Below are 15,779 nucleotides of genomic sequence, written 5' to 3'. Positions count from 1 at the left end.
GTCCCCATGCCCTCGTTGGACCGCAGTCCTAGCTTCGGCTCACCCTCCCCGCTCCCTCTCGGCTTGCCTGCTCAGCCGGACCGCCGTCACTGCGTCTCCCAGAGCCGTCACCCCCGCGCGCGGCTTCGCCTCGCACTCGCTCCTCCGCACCCGCAGTGCCCCACCGTCGCCCGGTTTCCCTCGCGTGCGCGTGTGAAGCCCATGGCCGCACTGGACCGAACCCCTCGCGCACCTCCCTTTCGCTATCGTTTCTTATTCGCGTGCGCGCGAGCCCGCACGGACCCACGCTGGGAGCCGTCCGTCCCATCGATGCCATTGCCGCGCCTCTCGCCGCCGTCACGCGTGTGCGCGAGTGCCCACGGCCGCGCCGGACCTCTGACTCCATGGCGTTGCCCCTTCCGTGCGCCGTCTCCGCTGTCCGTGGACCACGACCGTGCCGACGCTCCGTCGTTCGTGCCGCAGCGCCATCCCTTCCTTCCCCGCTGCTCGGCCACCGCGCGCACAGGCGCAACCGAGCGCCATGGAAGCGCTGCTGTCTTGCGCATGCACCCGCCATGGCTGCGTCTTCCACCACCACGACGCTACTAGCGCACCCCGTTGTTGCGCCGCTCCACCTCCGAGGCTGCCCCTGTGTCGTATGGTTGCTGTTCCACTGACGGGATTCGGCTTTGCTCTGCTCCTGGGAAAGGAAGGAAGGTGAGAAGGGTATGAAACCATGTAGAAACTTTGTACAGGGTCCTCGGTGCAAAATACGTGACCTAGGTGAATAGTGCGTATATCCTACGGATTGATTTAAGAAACGTGCAGGGACCGCAACGCAAAAGTACCGCCGCGTTGGGCTGCCTTGCGCCTAGGCCGCTCGCCCCGCCTGGACCAGCATGCTCCCGCCTGTTTGGGCCGCCGGCCTCCTTTGTGGGCCACGCGCACTAGCTGGGCCACGTCTGGTCGGTGAGCTGCCCCGCGATGCTGGGCCACTGCCGCGTCGCGTCTGCTGGGCCACCGCCTTGCCGCATTATTGGGCCGAATTGGCCGCAAGTGAAAGGTCCTAATGGCTAGAGGGGGGGTGAATAGCCTAATAAAATTTCTACAACAACACTTAACAAAAGGTTAGACAATTATGAGACGAAGCAAGTATTACGCTAGCCTACTCAAAATGCAAGCCACCTACCACAATTCTAGTTTAGATAGTGTCGATTCACACAAGAGGTATGACACTACCCTATGTTAGTGTGCTCTCAAAAACTAACTAAAGAGCCACATCAACCAAGCAAGCAAGCTCTCACAACTAGCTACACTAAAGAGCTTGTCAACTAGTTTGCGATAATGTAAAGAGAGTGATTAGGATAGTTATACCGCCGTGTAGATGAAGAACCAATCAATCACAAAGATGAATAACAATGAAGACCAATCACCTCGGAATCAATGATGAACACAATGATTTTTACCGAGGTTTACTTGCTTGCCGGTAAGCTAGTCCTCGTTGTGGTGATTCACTCACTTGGAGGTTCACATGCCAAACCCTCAATAGGGTGCCGCACAACCAACACAAGATGAGGATCACACAAGCCACGAGCAATCCACTAGAGTACCTTTTGTCTCTCCGCCGGAGAAAGATCAAGAACCCCTCATAATCACCATAATCGGAGCTGGAGACAATCACCACCTCCGCTCGACGATCCTCGCTGCTCCAAGCCATCTAGGTGGCGGCAACCACCAAGAGTAATAAGCAAAATCCACAGCGAAACACGATCACCAAGTGCCTCTAGATGCAATCACTCAAGCAATGCACTTGGATCACTCCCAATCTCACAATGATGATGAATCAATGATGGAGATGAGTGGGAGGACTTTGGCTTAGCGCACAAGGTAGCTATGTCAATGAAAATGGCCAAAGATATGAGCTACAGCCGGCCATAGGGCTTAAATAGAAGCCCCCACGAAATAGAGCCGTTGTACCCCTTCACTGGGTACACTGCGCTCTGACCGGACGCTCCGGTCTTACTGACCGGACCCTGGACTCAACGTTCGGTCCACTGATGAACGCCACGCGTCATTAGCTTCAAACGTTGTTCGTCAGATTCCAATGGCTACGAAGTTGACCGGACACTCCGGTAAAACTGACCGGACGCTGGAGCCTCAGTGTCGGTCAAGTACAGTAAGGGTCTAAATCTGTTTTTCTTTGACCGGACGTGTCCGGTCCACCTTGACTGAACACAGCCCAGCGTTCGGTGGTAAACCCTAGCCTCTGTACCGCCAGTCAACGTGACCGGACGCAGGCGTCAGCGTCCGGTGCTTTTAGATCCAGCGTCCGGTCACTTGACCGACGCTGGCATCTCCTCTGTTTTCACTTCTAACTTCTCCACCCTTGCTCCAATGTGCCAACCACCAAGTGTATCACCTTATGCACATGTGTTAGCATATTTTCACAAATATTCTCAAGGGTGTTAGCATTCCACTAGATCCTAAATGCATATGCAATAAGTTAGAGCATCTAGTGGCACTTTGATAACCGTATTCCGATACGAGTTTCACCCATCTTAATAGTACGGCTATCAAACCTAAATGTGATCACACTCTCTAAGTGTCTTGATCACCAAAACAAAATAGCTCCTACAAGTTATACCTTTGCCTTGAGCTTTTTGTTTTTCTCTTTCTTCTTTTCAAGTTTAAGCCCATTGATCATCGCCATGCCAACACCATTGTCATGCTATGATCTTCATTAGCTTCTCCACTTGAAGTGTGCTACCTATCTCATGATCACTTGATAAACTAGGTTAGTACTTAGGGTTTCATCAATTCACCAAAACCAAACTAGAGCTTTCAGCAAGCCTCGGTGCATAACCCCTACTTTTCTGCAGTTTAAATTATATTTGTGCATTAAGTTTGAAGGACTTGAATGAAACCCACTTGTATGTATATATCTTTATCCTATGAGTCTTACTAGTATTACAGGATCATGTAGATTGCTATGCTACAGGATTCCGGCAGAAGTCAAGTGATTGGCTGTCACTCGCGAGAGATAGGAAATATATTACTGAATTATTATCACTTGGAAAATATAAATAGTGGAAAGAAAAATGGTGACCGGGTAGGGATATGGCTTGGGTATTGGTGGGTGTAAGAGGTTGTGTCACCATGGACGCGGGGCATGGCTTGGTTACACTGTTTTCCCTGTCTGTGTCGGTTAAGGACCGGTCGTTGCATAAGGCTCTAGGCAAGTCACAGACTTATTATCCCGAGCACATACTTAGGTATAGGCACTTGGAAGACTTGTTGCTCTCTTATCGTGGATTTGGCTCTTTTCGGACCGACTGTCTTGGTGGTTTGTTTCTTTTGGGTTAGGAGGTCCTTGCACTACACTGAGTCTGGGACTCAGGGGTGGGGGCTTAGAGTCCCAGTTTGGATGGGGATCTGGACACCCAGGACAGAAGGGTGATGGGTTGGTCCTGCTTGTGCCTTGGGTATAAGCGGAGTATGTGTTTTTGGGGTACCTAGCTGGGGGCATTGATTCATGAATCGTCGGCGTTTCGGTACGGCTTGTCTATGGTTTAGCATCGTAGTAAGAACTAAAAGATGAAAGATGAAAGATGAAAAAAGAAAATCTGATTGCTTACCACTTACTTGAAAGTAGCATAGGTGCTTACATAGAATGGTTAGTTAATGAACCAATGCGGCTATTAATAAAAATCGAATATAAGGACGCACGCTTAGTAATGCTTCCTGAAAATACAATAAACCCACAAGCCAGATAGACTTGCATATCCTTGAAGTTTTTTCTTTCCTCCTGTCGGGTAAGTCTTGCTGAGTACAATTGATTACTTAGGGTATTATTCCCTCTGTTGTAGTTGACAGGTGGATGCTAAAGTTGACCATGGTGTGTGGATTCCTCCTGGTGGGCTCAGAGAGGATTTCCTTTATGCTGCGATCATAGTTTTTATTTATAACTCTCACCAAATGTTTTTATAAATGAAAGTTGTATAATCTGTTGTCATAGTTTATATATTAATGCTTTATCATGCCATGAATAGATAATTATTTCCGCTGTAATTCTGATCACATGTTTATATTCCGCTATTAAATTAAATTGTTCATATCTCTCATAATATGAGTACATTTCGCTGTTATAGTAATAAATATTATACTATGATGTTGTATTAAAAGTGATGTAAGAAATGGTTAAGAATGATATAAGCTTTATTCTCTCATTTGTGATCCTGATGGCAAAAATATAGATTTTTGGGTTCTCCCCTGGGGTGTGCCCGACGGAACCGAGTAATTTAGTGTTCTCCCCTAAGTGCTTAGTGTCTAATGGAAGACAAGCACTCCTAGGAGGCATTAGATTAGGCAGTTCTGCCACACAACCTAAAATGATCAATGAAAATGTTAAATGAGAAGCTATTGCACAACTCATGTATATCAAGTAGGGTTTAAAACCAATTTTTATTGAACAAAAATACTATAGAACATATATGTGGCACTTAAATAGAATTTGGAATATGAACTTTGTAGATGACAATGAAATACTTGTTGTGAAAAAATAACATTACTAGCCAACATTTCTAATAGCCTAAAAATAGAACTTGAAATCAAATTCAGCTCAAGGACTTAGAAGATTTTAAGTGTATATAAGCAGCAAGACAGTGCAATGTTTGGTGATTTATTTTGTGAAATCAAGTTAGGCGGTGGTGTCGTGTTTTAGCTCGGGTTGGTAGCCTCATATGCCATCTTGAGCATTGTGAAGATGGTTTAGGTCTAGAAGCAACCGTTTAGTTGTTATAGGTGCTTTAAAATGCGTGCACAACATGTTCTCGGCCTAACTCGCCGGGTGGACGCGGGCACCTAGCTTGGGCGCTCGGTGTCGCCGCGCTAGTCGCGTGTGTGCGTGCTACCGCGTGTGGCCGACCAAGGCTGCCTCTGGCCTGGCTGTGGCCCGGCTGTCGCTGGCCCCGCCGTGTAGAGCTGCTGCTACTGCCTACCCTGCCCCGTGCCGTGATGAAGCCACTGCCGGCGCCATCACCTCATCGTCACATCCGCACACTGCTACCCTACCTCGTGTTGCCGCTACTGATGCCACCGCGACGCCGTGTTGCGATGCTGCCGCTCGCTCTGCCACCACGGGCATGTGGGCTGTCCTATCGACCCGCCCTGTGCCGCTACATAGTTGTTGCAGGTGCCGTCGCCTCACTATCATATATGTGCCTTCCTCTACACCCCTACCCCACTGCTGGCCCAGTTTGGTGCTCGCCGCAACCACACGCATGTGGTAGAGCTCGATGTTGCCTTGCCATTTATGGCACTGCGGTCGCGTGGGCCATGCCGGCCATGGACGCGCGCGCATGTCCTCAGCGCCTACACGTGGGCCTCCATGATCATGCCGACCGCATCCTGCCAAGGCTAGGCCAAGCCGAGCCTACCTACCGCACCTTGTCTCTCTCTTTCTCCCTCTGTTGCCGCCGTCGAGTAGCGCCATCAAATTACCCAGCGAACGATCACCTCCATTCAATTCAGTGCATCCACAGTTTCAACATCACATCCTCTCATTGCTCGACCCCACCCAGCCTTGAACCATGCAAGGCCAAGCTCCATTTGGAGTTTTTCCCACCACCGTGCCATTAAGGTGATGCTCGGCCATGGTCGAGGGCATCCCTCCAACCGTCATCCCGAACCAATTCACCTACACCACTAGCATCGCCTTGACTCCCTCTTCTCCCTATGCACCTTAGCCAAACTGCTACCGCCTCCCCATCATCGCTGACACGACCATGTCACCACGGTGCACCGCCGCACATGGATAGCCCTTCTCTATCACCCTCTTCTCCAACCATCACCTCAACTAGGTCCATGGTAGTCTACTGATGCTCACTCGCTAGCCGATTAGGTTCTTTGGTGCCCTGGTTCACCGAAGCAGTCATGTCACCATCATGGATGGTCGTGCGTCGCCGCAGCTTGCTCTAGTGTGTTTCGTCGCCCCGCGTTGCTGCTCGGTGTAGGTGGTTAGACTATAGTTGAGTGTTGACCTAACCGATGAGACAGTGCGGGTCTCTGGTGGCCTACGTGGCCACCCCATGCCACTGCTCACCGCACTGCCGGGCATGGGTTAGCCGGGGGTGCACGCGGGGGAATTCTAGGAAAGCCAGGGGGTTAAGTGAGAAGTCTTGTGAGAAGGGGAAAGGCGTTAGGACTTAGTTGTAATTTGGGAGAAGTGTGAGGTCTATTTTGCAAAAGCACCAGATGTTATGCTTAGTGGAAATACCTGTCCTAAGAGTCTTACTAGTGTAGGTTCAAGTAGATGCTATGCTTAGGTCATCGGTAGCGTGAGTAACCTGTTGTTGCTCACAATTGGGGATTATTATTACTCTTATAATAAAATGATGAAAAGAAAAATGGAGATATGGTAGGGATATGGTATGGGTATTGGTGGGTGTAACAGGTTGTGTCCTACAGGCAACGAGGCTTAGCTTGGTTACATTGTTTTCCCTGCTCGTGTCGATTAAGGACCGTCCGTTGCTGTGGATGGTAGTCAGGTCGTAGACTTATTATCCTGAGCATATACTTGCTTATGGGAGCGGGAAGGCTCATTACGCTCTTGTCGTGGGTTCCAGCTCTTTTTGGAGGTGGGGATAGGTGGAGGTCTAAGCTCCATACTGAGACTAGGTCTCAAGAGTGGGGGCTTAGAGTCCAAGTTTGGACGAGAACCTAGACCCCGTGATAGGAGTGGAATGGGTTGGTCTTGTTTGTGCCTGGGGTACAAATGGAATGTGTGTTTTGGGGTACCTAGCTAGGATGCATTGGTCATGAATTGCCGTTTCCGTGAGATGGTATGACTTGGCTATGGTCTAGCACCGTAGTAAGAACTAGAAGATGAAAGATGGTGAAATTGTTCTAATTTCTTAACCCTTGCTTGAAAGTAGAATAGGTGCTTACATAGAATGGTTAGCTAATGAAGTAATCATGACTGCTAATAAAACTTGACTGTAAGGATGAACTAATAGTAATGCTTTCCACAAACAAAAAGAAAACAACAAACCCACATTGCCTATCATATCCTTTTGAGTCAGGAAACTATTCCTACTAGTCGGGTAAGTCTTATGAGTACATTGTGTACTCAGGGTTTATTTTACCCATGTTGCAGGTGCAACTTGAGGAGTAACTCTTATGTGGAGGATTCTTCTGGTGGGCACAAACGGATCCTTATATTGTTTTCGCTAGATGTTTATTTTTATTCTGCTGTTTAAGTATCGCAATCTGAACACTGGTATTGTAATAAATAATTTTCAAGAACTCTTGTTGTATAAAATGGACTAAGTATTGTAAGCTCATACTCATTATTGGATTCTGGATGTAAACGTGAATAATTTTGAGTTCTCCCTTGGGGTGTGCTCAATGGAACTGTCCGATGTAGCTCACTTTTGAGGTGCTTAGTGTCTAGTGGAAGACGAGCGCCTCCAAAAGCATGTTATTTTGAGTGGTTCTATCATAGGTGGTATTAGAGCTAATAATGAGTCTACGAGTTTAAAAACTCTTTTCAAAACCTAAAATTTGGCCAACAAAAGCTTTGCGAAAAGTAGGATGCGATAAATTACGTAAATAAGTATAAGCCCTAGTAATATGGTCTATATAGGATAGTGGCACTAGTTTTATCTAATCAATCTTCTACAGGTATACTAACTTACGCTGCGTAAGAATCATTTAGCGCACGGGAAGTGAGTGTGCACTGTGCCAAATATTATATACAAATGCCGCTATATTTTGGGTTGAGCGAATGAATAGGTTGATCCAGGCATCATGAAAAGAGAATCTTGTTTAAACTAAACTCCCCCACACGTATAATTTTGGATAATAAATAAAGAGAAATGCTTTAACTCTTAAGGAAAAGTTCTCGCTTGTAACCATTTATCGGGCCTTATCATCTCTCTAGCCTTTTGTTTCCAAGTATGGAGGCCTAGTCCCTAACGGTGGTTTCCTATCTGTTTATAGATGAACCTAAGGTCTGGTCATGGGAGCACTAGTGCTGGGATGTGCTATGGTCTTGGTGAAGACTAGGGCGAAAATGGTCATGGCAATGCTCATGGCAATGCCAACGGGGAGAGCCACGAGGCCCCACTCCTTGGTCCTCCTCCTCCTCCACCACCACCGCCTCTGATGACATATGCCGAGATGATGGCTGAGATATTGGCTGCTCATCATGAGTTAGCCCATGCCCTAGATATGATGGCACAAGCTATTGGTGGCTTCGCTCGTGGAGGCCCCAGTGGCAATGGTGGGAACGGGGGTGGTGCCCACAGTCCTGAGAGGCCCTGTTTCTATCAGGACTTTTTGGGGACACACCCACCCACATTCATGCCGACTGCTGAGCCTCTGGACGTGGAGCATTGGCTTTGTATTATGGAGTAGAAGTTTTAGCTGCTCAATGTGACTGACGAGCAGAAGGTGCATTTTACCGCATAGCAGCTTCTAGGATCTGCTAGTGCTTGGTGGGACACTTTCAAAGCCATGCAGCCTATGGACCACCATGTGACTTGGTGGGAGTTTACCACTACTTTCTATTAGTACTATATTCCTGCTAGTTTGCTGAACAAGAAGCTATGTGAGTTTCTAGAGCTGAAGCAAGAAAACATGACTATGATGGAGTATGTGAACAAGTTCAACCACCTTGCATAGTATGTAGGTACTCATGTGGATACTGATGAGAAGAAGATGGATCATTTCAACTATGGTCTCTCTTGCATCTTGTAAGAGAAGTTATATACAGGGGGCTATCAGACCTTTGATGCTTTGATGAATGTTGCCATTGCTATGGAGGGACTTCAGCATGACTCTTAGGCTGAGTGGAAGCGCAAGAGGGTTATCATTAGGTCTTCTAGTCACCTGTAGTCTTAGAAGGTACAGGTTGCGAGGAGGGTGTCCTATCACTCTCTAGGTGGGCAGTCGTCTCGCCAGACTCAGCAGACCTTTCAGGCACCTCCCACTCAGTACCATGCACCTACTCAACAGGTGCAACAACAGCCTCAGGGATAGTAGTTTATGATTCATCAGGGGTAGGGGAACAAGCCTGTGCTTGTTTCAAGTGTAGCAAGGAAAGCCACTATGCTCGGGAGTGTCCATAGAACCAGCCTGCACAGTCTTCCTAGCCTTCAGACAACTCCTATCTAGTCAAGAGGACGATTATCAAGAAGAAGGTTCCCATAAGCCGCTCTGGACAAGTCAACTTCACTGAGGCTGAGGAGATCCTACAGAATGAACCTATGATGGCTGATATGTTTACCATTGATTCCCACCCAGCATATGTGTTGTTTGATTCTGGTGCATCACATTCATTCATGAGCATGGGGTTCGCATAGAGGCACAATATATCTCTTATGGCTATTCCTATTGCCTATAGAATCAGTACTCCGGGTGTGCATTTGTGCGCTAATACTCAGACAAACATAGTTGGATTAGTGCTAGTCACTCACACTTACCACCTCCAAATCATGGTGCTGTCTGGGCAAGGCATAGATGCAATTCTGGGCATGAACTGGTTACAAGTTTATGGGGCAGTTTTGGACCTTAAGCAGAGAGTTGTTGAGTCATGACTTCCTTCTTCCAAGGATAGGATGCCTCTTCTTATGCCCTCAGATCTAGCCTTACCAGTTGTTGCTCATGTTGAAGCTTCTCCTAATCTTGCCTCTATTCCCATGGTCTATGTGTTTCCGGATATCTTTCCTGAAGATCTATCTAGGTTACCACTGGATAGAGATGTGGAGTTTTCCATTGAGTTAGAACCTAGCACTGCTCCTATTTCACAATATCCCTACCGCATGGCTCCTAAAGAACTAGCAGAGATGAAGAAGCAGTTAGAGGAATTGTTGGAGAAGGGATTCATCCATCCTAGTTCTTCTCCATGGGGTTGCCTAGCTATTTTTGTGAAGAAGAAGGACGATACTCTGTGGATGTGTGTGGATTATCGCCCTCTTAATGCGGTAACCACTAAGAACAAGTATCTTTTACCTTGTATTGATACTTTGTTTTATCAGTTGGCTGGTGCCAAGGTATTTTCAAAGATTGATATTCATTCTGGGTATCATCAAATTAAGATCTAGCCATAAGATATTCCAAAGACAACTTTCTCTACTAGGTATAGGTTGTATGAATACCTAGTCATGTCTTTTGGTCTCACCAATGCTCCTACATTCTTCATGTATCTCATGAATTCAGTCTTTATGCCAGAGTTGGATAAGTTTATAGTGGTGTTCATTGATGATATTTTGATATACTCCAAGAACAATGAAGAGCATGCACAACATCTTCGGATAGTACTGACTCGATTAAGGGAACACAAGCTATATGCCAAATTCAGTAAGTCTAAGTTTTGGTTAGATCGAGTGCAGTTTTTGGGACATGTTCTGACACCTGAAGGTATCTCTGTAGATCCAAGCAAGGTGCAAGATGTGTTAAATTAGAAGTCTCTAAAGTCATTGCATTAGATCCATCAGCTCCTTGGTCTTGCTGGTTATTATCGGCGCTTCATTCCTAACTTCTCTAAAATTGCTCAACCAATGACCAAGTTGCTCCAGAAAGATATCAAGTTTGTATGGAGTCTGGCTTATGAAGAAGCTTTCTAAGCCCTAAAGGAATTTCTTACATCTACTCCTATTTTTGCCCAACCAGATATTGACAAGCCATTTGATGTGTATTGTGATGCCTCAAGGACTGGATTGAGATGCATGCTTATGTAGGATGGATGTGTGATAGCTTATGCTTCATGCTAGCTAAAAAAGCATGAGGTGAATTATCCCACCCATGATTTAGAGCTGACTGTTGTGGTGCACGCTCTAAAAATTTGGAGGCATTATTTGTTTGAAAATAAAGTGCATATTTATACGGATCACAAGAGGCTCAAATATATTTTCACTCAGTCCGAGATGAACATAAGGCAACGGAGATGGTTGGAGCTAATCAAGGATTCTAATTTGGAGGTTCATTACCATCCTGGAAAAGCTAATGTGGTAGCTGATGCTTTGAGCCAGAAGTCATATCAAGTTGAAGAAGCACCTTTGTCTATCAACCATGCTGAGGTGCTAGCCCATATTGCTCTAGTCTTGGATTTACTTGAGCAAATTATTATAGAGCAAAGGAAAGATGTTTCGGAAATCCCGCATATCAAGAAGTTAATTGTCGAAGGGCATGGTACAATTTTGTGAGGTTCCTAAAATTGTGCTCTATCTATTAGTGTAATTAGTTCATAGATATATTTGTTGATACCAGCGGCTATTAAATCATTTGTGGGTGTTTAGTATTATTTAGATTAGTATTTATAGGAATTTTTGTGGCAAATTGGTAATAGCTTTGACCATGAAATTTTTATAGTAGATTCATTGTATTATTAGGTGCTCACTGTAATTTTTGTAGACTTAGAATCGGTTGAGAAATATGGTAGCTAAGTACTCCTTGTTGTAGTATATAGGAAATCATTAATAAGAGTAAGAATATATTTTAGTTGCTAAGTAGCACTTGTAGGTGAAACCCTGCTGGTTTGATGGGAATGATGATTAGCTCGGTATCTTAGTCATTAGAGCTAGCCTAGTGGCTTAGTAGATGTATTCTTATTTTAAGGACTATTGTTGCCTTAATATTGAGCGTTGCATCGTCATTGTATGCATGTAGAAAATGAGTTGGTGGAGTTTATGACCGAGGGCGAGCAGGAGTATGAGGAGGTGATTGAAGAGTATGAGGAGGAGATCCTCATGCAGGAGGAGGTCCTAGAGCCACCATGGATTGACTGAGCTGACACCGCGCCTGCCCAAGGCAAGCCCCGGTGCATAACCCTTATTTTGAATAATCACTGGAAATATATATGATGTGCATTTACATTATAGGAGTTATATTGAAACTACATGCATAGATATATGAACCTATGAGTCCTACTAGCTTAGGTCGAGTAGCTGCTATGCTTAGGTTTTTCAGTAGCGTGAGTAACCTACCGTTACTCACAATAGGTGATTATTATTATCACTCCTGATAAAATGGTGAAAGGAAATAGAGACTGGGCAGGGATATGGTATGGGTATTGATGGGTGTAAGGGGTTGTGTCCTGCGACCAATGGGGCATAGCTTGGTTACACTATTTTCCCTATCTATGTCGGTTAAGGACCGTCCGTTGCATTAGATTCTAGTCAAGTCATAGACTTATTATCCTGAGCACATACTTGCTTATAGGAGCGGGAAGGCTCATTGCTCTCTTGTTGTGGGTTCCGGCTCTTTCTAGACCGACTGATTGGAGGCGGGGATGGTGGAGGTTTAAGCACCACACTGAGTCTAGGACTCACGTGTAGGGGCTTGGAGTCCAAGTTTGGATGGGAACTAGACCCCTTGACAGGAGAGTGGTGGGTTGGTCTTGCTTGTGTCTGGGGTACAAGCGGGGCTTATGTTTCAGGGTACCCAGCTAGGCACATTGATTCATGAATCGTCGGATAATTCGGTATGGCTTGTCTACAATCTAGCATCATAGTAAGAACTAGAAGTTGAAAGATGGTGAAATGGATCTGTTTGCTCAACTCTTGCTTGAAAGTATAACAGGTGCTTACCTAGAATGGTTAGATATTGAACTAATTATGACTGCTAATAAGAACCATACATAAGGATCCACTACTAGTATTGCTTTCCGCAAAAAGGAAACCCAACAACCCAAAAAGCTTATCATATCCTTTGGAGTCGGAAAATTATTCCCACTAGTCGGGTAAGTCTTGCGAGTACATTGTGTACTTAGGGTTTATTTACCCTGTTGCAGGTGCAGCTTGAAGAGTAACTGTTGTGTGGAGGATTCTTCTGGTGGGCACAGACGGATCCTTGTATTCTATCGTAAGATGTTTATTGTAATTCCACTATTTAAATTCTGCACTCTGAACTTGGTAATGTAATAATATATTTCTAAGAACTCTGGTTGTATAAAATCGACTAAGTATTGTAAACTCGTTCTTATTATTGGATCATGGAGGAAAACGTGGATTATTCGAGTTCTCCCTTGGGGCGTGCTCAACGGAATCCGTCCGATGTAGCTTGCTTTCGATGTGCTTAGTGTCTGGTGGAAGACGAGTGCCTCCGAAGGTATGTTATTTCTGACGGTTCTACCACAACAAGTCCATATCAGCTACATGGATATTTTATCCAAAGTCGCATTGCCATTGTCACGTTGACTATATCTAGCCCTCACACATCTTGCCTTCTTTCCTCCTCATCTCTCTCCTCTCTTTGACAATGTTACGTCAAATAAAATATTCATGTGACTGTTATGGATCTATGGTGCACCACTTAACATGTTTAGTAACTTAGAAATATATGTTCGAAGTTCGTAGATTTAAATGATATTCCTTGACAAGTTTAGATACTGCTCATGCATTTAACTAAGTATAATATTTTTTATCAAAAAAACTAAGTATAATATTTTCGTCTAAAAAGATAATTATGGTACAGTACCAAGTCAAATCATTTTAAATTTAACCCAATTTATAAAAAACATAAATATGTGTCATATCATATAATTATTATTACATTTTTATAGAATATAATTTTATAGTATGCTTGTTTGTGTGATAACTATAAATATTTATATTTTTTATATAAATTTGGTAAACTGTACTAGACAGTTAGACGATGAATATAAACTACGGGCTACGGCTACGGGGCTCCTCTTTCTAGTTTTCGCTTTGGTTTGCGAAACATTTTCTTGCTACAGCAGTGAAACAATGTTGCTATATAGTTCTGCCAGGACTTGCCACAGTGTTTTGCTGAGAGGTCAGAGGAGCTGAAGCTGTCTTGAGCCGTATCAAACGGAGTCTAGATTTACATTTTGCGAGCTTAGTAGGATGGAAGTAATTATATTATCTAAAATAGAAGTGCTCCGTATTGAGAACTGTTCGCTTGAACTTACTCACGATAAATTTCAGTGAGCCGAACAGGACCGATGATCCGCGCGATCGAGCCCCATGACACCCAGCGAGAGATGATCGTGGTCACAAGTTCCAAGACGTACCCAACGAGTACTGAGGTATTGTTTAAATCTTTTTTCATCACATGTGTCATATGGGTGGATATTAATAAAAAAATAAATTACAGAATTCGTTAGTAATTCGTGAGACGAATTTATTAAACCTAATTAATCCGTCATTGACACATGTGTTAACGTAGCACTACATTATCAAATTATGGACTAATTAGGATTAAAAGATTCATCTCACAAATTAGCCATAAACTGTGCAATTAATTATTTTTTAGTCTATATTTAATACTCCATGCATATGTTAAACATTCGATGAGATAGGGAGTAAACTTCAGAAGGAACTAAATCAGGCCTAAAGGCTATCTCCAACAGGAGACCCATCAGGAGACATGTCAACAGAATATCGTCGACAGTCCTCCGAGGGGTATCCCATGAAGATAGATTGATCGGTAGAGATGTGTGTAATCGAGAACAAGAAGGCAACAGAGACACACGAGTTAGACAAGTTCAGGCCATCAGTATGATGTAATACCCTACTCCTGTGGTATGTTGGATTGTATTGGCTATCATATGATATTGCGTGAGTTTGGAGGGGGTTCCTACCCGCCTTATATAGTCCAGGGGCAGGGTTACAAGTCGGTTAGATCTAGGAGATAACCGAAAAGTAATAACATATTACATGAATCATGGGATCATACGTATCCTAACAGATCTCGTAGTATCTTTAGAATATATTTCTGGTGTCTTGCGGGAGGCGCCGAGCAGCATCATGCCCCGTAAGGCTTCGTCTTGTGGGCCAGGCCGTCCCTAGGGGCGCAGCCCATGTGGTCTGTCATGGGTATCCGGGGTCATGTCCCCCATAGCTAGTCCCCGAGCGCCTTGTATCTGTTATGCAATCTCGTCTTGAGCTTGTCTAAGCAGGTGCGAACAAAGTCGAGTAGTCAAACTCATGGTCTGACCACCGTGATGAGTTATCGAGCAATTGTGAGCCATCGCCGAGCAGCGTGAATCATCGCCGAGCAGCATGAACCATCGCCGAGCAACATGAACCGTCGCCGAGCAACGTGAACCATCGCCGAGCAGCGTGACCCAAGTATGGCTTGCCATAAGGATGTAAGGAGCTCAAGATCAGAATCGAAAATTTCTTCGCAGTGGACCAAGTGTGCCCACTTAGAGTCCGACTACGAGAAAGGGAGATAATCTTCTTCAGCTTCAAGAGGCGCGAAGTCTTCTAGATTAAAGCAAATACACTCACTGCAAGGTGAAGTGTGCCCACTTAGTCCCCGAGCCTAACAGTAGATGATGTAGTCATGTGGTGGCCAGGGGTCCAAAGGAGGAGAAAAGTAGAAGACCAGCCGAGCAGGCAACCAGTGTGCGGGCATAGCCTCGAGATGAGAAAAGCACATTCACCGCAAGGTGAAGTGTGCCCACTTAGTCCCCGAGTTTGATAGTAGGTGACGTGGTCACATGGTGCTAGGGTCAGAAATAGCAGTCAACAGAAGAAAGTCCCTAGTGTGGTGAGGAACCAAGATGTAGTGCTGATGCATTCCCCTAGCCACAAGAGGAAATCTTAGAGAAAACAAATCCTGGAGAAAAAATTAGAGTAATGGCTGTACACTAGTAATTACTGAGCCATAACAGATGGTGGAGAAGTCGGTGAATATTCAGTGAGCAGTAACAAATTACGACGATAAATGGGTGATTCGGGCTATAGTTACGTGAAAGCCTAGTTAACGGCCCACCACGCTGTTGCGGAGAATTCGGAGTGGCACAATCACGGAGCTGTTTCCCAAACCCTCAA

Source organism: Miscanthus floridulus, chromosome 12, assembly GCF_019320115.1.
Source record: "Miscanthus floridulus cultivar M001 chromosome 12, ASM1932011v1, whole genome shotgun sequence".
Taxonomy (NCBI): domain Eukaryota; kingdom Viridiplantae; phylum Streptophyta; class Magnoliopsida; order Poales; family Poaceae; genus Miscanthus; species Miscanthus floridulus.
This window is presented reverse-complemented; position numbering follows the sequence as displayed.